Genomic DNA, 6,011 nt, shown 5'->3' with positions numbered 1-6,011 from the left:
GGGCGGAGCTCGGCGGGGCGGTGAGAGGGGGCGGGGCTTAGCCGGGCGGCGAGAGGGGGCGGGGCTCGTCAGTAACAAGGGAGGGGCGGGGTTCCGCTACCTAAAGGAGGCGACCTCCCCCCGCCCGGCGGAGAGGAGCGGGCGGGGGCTTCCAGCCTGTGTGGACGCAGAAGTGAAGTGGCGACCCTAGGGCAGGGAATGCGACTCCTGAGGATGGACTGAAGATGAAGCCTCCACGGGGCGCACCTGTGCACGTCGGTTCCCCCTCCCCAGCTCCCACCTCGCGCCAAACGCCAAGAGGGGAGTCTTCGGACTCCGGGGTTCCTGGCCCTCCGGCGCCTTCCGCCCCTCCTTTACCCTACCCAAGGCCTCCCAACTGGGAAATAATGTCCTGGGAGGAAAAGCTGGGGTGGTGTGGGGGCGAGACAGGGGCTGTTCTGTAAGATGTGTCTGGAACTACCGGCTCCGGCCTGCTGCCTTGGGAGCCCCACCTACCTCCTCCCATCCAACTGCTCTCTGTGCACATACTCGAACCCACTCAAGGTAGACATCTCACATCACAGACAATCAGTTCCCTAGAGGCACCCACTTCTCCCGAGTGGTTTCCACACACGCCCTCCTCACAGGCAAACAGCCCTTGCACAGACGCCTCCCACCCGGCCCTGATGGCAGCGCACGCATATACACAGAAATCCCTTCAAGTCCCAGGTTGCGTTGCCAATCAGCTTAGTGACAAAATAGAAACAGACAAGTCAATAAATCAAGTCTAGAAACAGTTCCAGTGTTGTCTGTCATAAACCCCTTATCCTCCAGAGGCTCGGATGCTCAAGCATTTTTGTCTGAGAAATAAAACCAATTTCTCCCAAGGAATGTTGTAGCCCTGAGGCCAACACCAACATTTGCTTTTGACTCTGATGGAAAGGTAGCAGCTTCACCTCACCAACATCCCTGAGCACTACCTCAGTGTCTCCCTCACCCTTAGGCTCATATCTGTCTTGTGAGGGAGCAAAGAGCCACGTGAGGCCCCACAGGGAAGGGGGCTCAAAGCTGGAGTAGAGTAAGATGTGATGGTAAAACTGAGAATACCCTAGGATTCCCAGGACCCCAGGTCTCAAAATATTTGTTGAGTTTCTGCTTTGTGCATATTCTTTGGTGTTATAGGACAGTGCTTTCCAAACTGCAATATGCACACAAATCTCCTGGGGAGTTTGTTAAATTGAAGTTTCTGATTCTGTAGGTCTAGCTGGGATGGGGTCCCGGTGTAGTTCCAACAGGTTCCCAGGTGATACAGATGCAGCTGGCCCTGCCACCACACTTTGAGTAGCAGGACTGTAGGAGATACTGAAATATCTGATATTGTGTCTGGTTTCATGAGGTATAATAGAGAAAATAACGTGCACATCGTAAAAATGTGCAGCTTAAAAAATTGACTAACAAAGCAAAGCTGGACATAGAGATAATAAATTCTAGAAGAATTGTCCAGTTGATCCATATTGGAGGGTCTCCTCAATCACCAGGTATCTGACAACAATAATTGTGGGCTGTAGCCAGATGTCTGAGGATCAGTGGCAAGATACTCAGTGCCACTGATTCTCACTTTCCTTATATCTGCAAAGGGCATGATGACTGTGGGTGAGGATTAGGGAAAATGATGGATATGAAATGATGGAAATGATGGAACGGGATTTGAAAACTGTAAAGTGCTTACCATGGTAGATGTCAAATGAAGCCACATATGTTTAAGAAATATGGAGTTAAGCTGCTGACAGCTCAGAAGAATGGAATCAATCAAGTCTACACAAAAGATAGTAGGCTTCATGGAGGGGGTAGACCTGAGCTGGGTAGGATTTGGACAGATGAAGCAAAGGAGTGAAAGATCATTCCAAGCCAGGAGGTCAGCATGAGTTGAGTGAAGGGATTGAGGTGGGAACCAGCCTACCATAAAGAAGGGGTGGGTTCCTAGTGAGGAAGGGTAGGAAGTAAAGTCACATGAGGAGGGGGGAGGATAGCATAAGGGTAGAGTTTAAATGATAATTAAAAAGCTATAATACCTTATGTGCACCGTGAACTTACTCTTGTTTTAAACTATCTGTTAATGCACTTTCCTCCCCCACCAGAGTGTGTGCTGCTGGAATCAGGCATTGTTGAGCACCTCATGGGACCAGGAAGCTTGCTAGGAACCAAGGATACAGAGGTGAGGCCCTCTCAGCAAGTCTCCTCTAAGACCTGGGTGGAGTTTGCCAGATCCAAATTCTTGCAGTTAAGCATGTTAAGCATTGTACCATAGACTCAGGATTCTGAAAGTGAGCCAGGTGTTCCCATCACTTAGAGCAGAGCCTGTCATGTGGCAGGAGCTTAACAAATGTTGAAATGAATAAAGATCATTTCTCTTGTTCGTATTTTTATATAGCTATAATTGTGGTATACACAATTTTATGTCCTTATTTTTTCCACTTAACATTGCACATTTTCCCCATTTTTATTATGTAAGCTTTATTTTCTTCCAATTTTTTTTCAAAATATTTCAAACCTACAGAAAAATTCAAAGCAAGTACAGTGGAAATCTGTATAGCCTTCACCTAGATTCACTACTTTTTAACATTTTGCCACATTTGTTCTATCCCCCCACCCTTTTTTTTCCTTAACCATTTGATGCAAGTTTCAGGTATCATGATACTTCAGCTCTAAATACTTCAGCAGCCATTCCCTAAGAATAAGGAATTCTTGCATGGGGCCATTAGACCATTACCATAATAGTATTGTCTATTATGCAGTCTATATTAATTTTTCTCCATTTCCCCCCAAATGTCATATATATATAGTTGGGGGTTTTTTTGTTTGTTTGTTTTTTGTCCTGATTCAGGATTTATCAAGGTTCCTTCCCCCGTTGCACTTGTTTGTTTCTTTAATCTCTTTAAATCTTGAACTGTTCCCCATTTTTTTCTTGCTAGTTTGTTTTTCATGACATTGATCATTCTGAAATGTCCAGGGCAGTTGTCATGTAGAATGTCGCACATTTTGGATTTTTCCATAGTTTCTTCATGATTAGATTCAGGTTAGACATTTTTTATTTTGTTTTTTTGTTGTTGTTTTGTTTTTTTTGTTTTGTTTTTGTTTTGCGGTACGCGGGCCTCTGACTGTTGTGGCCTCTCCTGTTGCGGAGCACAGGCTCCGGACGCGCAGGCTCCGTGGCCATGGCTCACGGGCCCAGCCGCTCCGCGGCATGTGGGATCTTCCCGGACCGGGGCACGAACCCATATCCCCCGCATCGGCAGGCGGACTCTCAACCAGTGCGCCACCAGGGAAGCCCTAGACATTTTTTTAAAAGTCCATTACATGAGGGATGTTGTGGACTTTCTAGTGTGTTACACTGGCAGGCCAGCCAATAGTGCGCATTTGTCCTTCATTGGTGATGCTAGGCTTGACCACTGGTTAAGCTGGAGCCATCAGATCTCTCCATTTCACAATTTCACAAAGTAAGTTGTGGTGTGATAACCTAAGACTATTAGCTCCCAACATGTTTTACCCAGTGGTTTTAGCTTCCATTGATGATCTATGCTTACATCTGTTATTACACTGGGGATCGCAAAATGATGTCTTTAATTGTCATTCTGTATTTGTTTTTTTTTTAATTTTCTTTCTTTCTTTCTTTATTTTTGGCTGTGTTGGGTCTTTGTTGCTGCACGCGGGCTTTATCTAGTTGTGGGGAGTGGGGGCTACTCTTCCTTATGGTGCACAGGCTTCTCATTGCGGTGGCTTCGCGGTGGCTTCTCTTGTTGCGGAGCACAGACTGTAGGCGCACAGCCTTCAGTAGTTGTGGCACACGGGCTCAGTAGTTGTGGCTCGCGGGCTCTAGAGCACAGGCTCAGTAGTTGTGGCACACGGGCTCAGTAGTTGTGGCTCGTGGACTCTAGAGCACGGGCTCAGTAGTTGTGGTGCACGGGCTTAGTTGCTCCGTGGCACGTGGGATCTTCCCAGACCAGGGCTCGAACCCGTGTCCCCTACATTGGCAGGCGGATTCTTAACCACTGCACCACCAGGGAAGTCCCTGCATTTATTATCTGGCATTCATTTCTGTAAAGAAGAGTTTCCTCTCCTCCTCCTCCCTCCTCACCCCCATCCCCATGGTCTCAAAAACTCTTTTTTAAAAAATTCAATGTGATATAATCCATTACCATCATCATTCTGTTTGATGCTCAAAATTGTCCCAAATTGAGCCAGCAGGAGCCCTTTCAAGAGGCTTCTGCATTCTTTTGACTTGGTCTCGCCGATCTTTAAACATTTATTTGCATTCTCACACAAGATGTTCTAGACTCAACTTGTACTTACCCTGCTGCAAAATGTAACCAGTCATTTTTTTTAAGGGAGTCTTACTCCTTTTAGTTGGAAATGGTATTTTAAAATTGACTTTGTACTTTAAAAATGGCAATTTAATATCTCATCAAATAAGCATACCTCAGTTTAGCTCATCACTTTATTTGTTGAGCATTTAGGCTATTTCCATTCTCCTCCCTTCTAAATAACTGTAACAGACATCTTTATGAGGATAACTTTTCCAAGTTTAGGATTATTTCCTTTGACAAGATTCCCAAAAGTGGAGTTGTTGGGGCAAAGAGTGTATATTTTTTTCTTACTCTTGATACACGTTATCCATCTGCTCTCATAGAAAGTTTTAAAAGTCAACAACGACTTCTAAATGTTAAGCCCAGTTATTTTGTCTCATTCCTCTTTCTCCTTTGCAGCACCTGAGTCTGCTGACCTCCTTTGTGCTTGCAACTGTCTTCTCCCAAACTTTCCTTAAAATGACACTGTTCTCCTTTCTCTCAAGGCAAATCCTCTCTTCCTCCCTTAACCTCCTAAATTTTCGCATGTTCCAACACCTAGACCTTAGAGCTCACTTTTCTTACTGGGTACTAAGTGGGGTGTCCTCCCTTCTATTTGCTTGACTTTGAATGCCCAGTCCCATCCTGAGCTCCCATTCCTTCTGGTTTTGTCTTCTAAGTCTGGCCCTTGGCTTTGCTCTCCAGCCTTGCCTTGGGTCCATCTCTGTCCACAACCTTGAGAGGACAAACATATCCCAGTATACTCATATATGCACTCTGTTCTTAGAGATTCTGCATGTAAATGGAGCTTCATTTGGGCCGTGTTTTCTATTTGTCTGATATAAAATAACATGGCGGGGGGGACTTCCCCGGTGGTCCGGTGGTTGAGAGTCCACCTTCCAGTGCAGGGGATGAGGGTTCGAGCCCTGGTCGGGAAGCTGGGATCCCACATGCTGTGGGGCAACTGAGCCTGCGCTCTAGAGCCTGCGTGCCGCGACTGAGACCTGACGCAGCCAAATAAATAAATTAAAAATATATATTAAAAAAAATAACATGGGGGACTTCCCTGGTGGCGCAGTGGTTAAGAATCTGCCTGCCAATGCAGGGAACACGGGTTCGAGCCCTGGTCCGGGAAGATCCCACATGCCGCAGAGCAACTAAGCCTGTGAGCCACAACTACTGAAGCCCTCACACCTAGAGCCCATGCTCCGCAACAAGAGAAGCCACTGCAATGAGAAGCCTGTGCACTGCAACGAAGACCCAACGCAGCCAAAAATAAATAAATAAATTTATAAAAAACCGAAACAAAACAAAAACATGGTTCTGTGTTGCAAGAATACAACTTAAGGTGCAACCATAAAGCAAACCGGGCCACTTCTCTCATTTATGGACTCGAGCAATCTCCTTTCAAATATTTATGGAGAGGCTGTATTCTTGGAACACAAATATAGTAGGATTCAGTTCTGCCTTCAATGAACTTGAATTTTCTAACTTTAGTGGTTTGTGATTTAAGTTGGATCCTGACAATAAGATAAGAGATGGAAGTGGAGGGTCTCCAAATGAACTATCAAGTCTAGTCCCTCTTCCCAACTCCAAACCCAGGAGGCTTCCCTGACTTTCCAACCTGAAATAAAAATAGGGCTGATTCCCAGCAGAGCCCAGGCTCCCCAAAGTTTTTTACAAGCACAG

At 45.9% G+C, this 6,011-nt stretch overlaps 1 protein-coding gene across 1 annotated transcript in view; it reads left to right on the top strand.

Annotated features, from left to right (window-relative positions):
• The window catches only part of DUOX1 (dual oxidase 1), a gene marked incomplete at its 5' end in the record, with an annotated part of 57,512 nt that extends 55,127 nt beyond the window's left edge, over window positions 1-2,385 (top strand). Inside the window, 1 exon segment of the mRNA XM_079699122.1 lies at window positions 2,118-2,385.
• Between the last annotated feature and the right edge of the window lie 3,626 nt (window positions 2,386-6,011).

The sequence above is a fragment of the Hyperoodon ampullatus genome, assembly GCF_949752795.1.
Source record: "Hyperoodon ampullatus genome assembly, chromosome: 3".
In the NCBI taxonomy this organism is placed as follows: domain Eukaryota; kingdom Metazoa; phylum Chordata; class Mammalia; order Artiodactyla; family Ziphiidae; genus Hyperoodon; species Hyperoodon ampullatus.
Note: the sequence above shows the minus strand (reverse complement) of the source record. Positions and strands in the feature narration are given on the sequence as shown.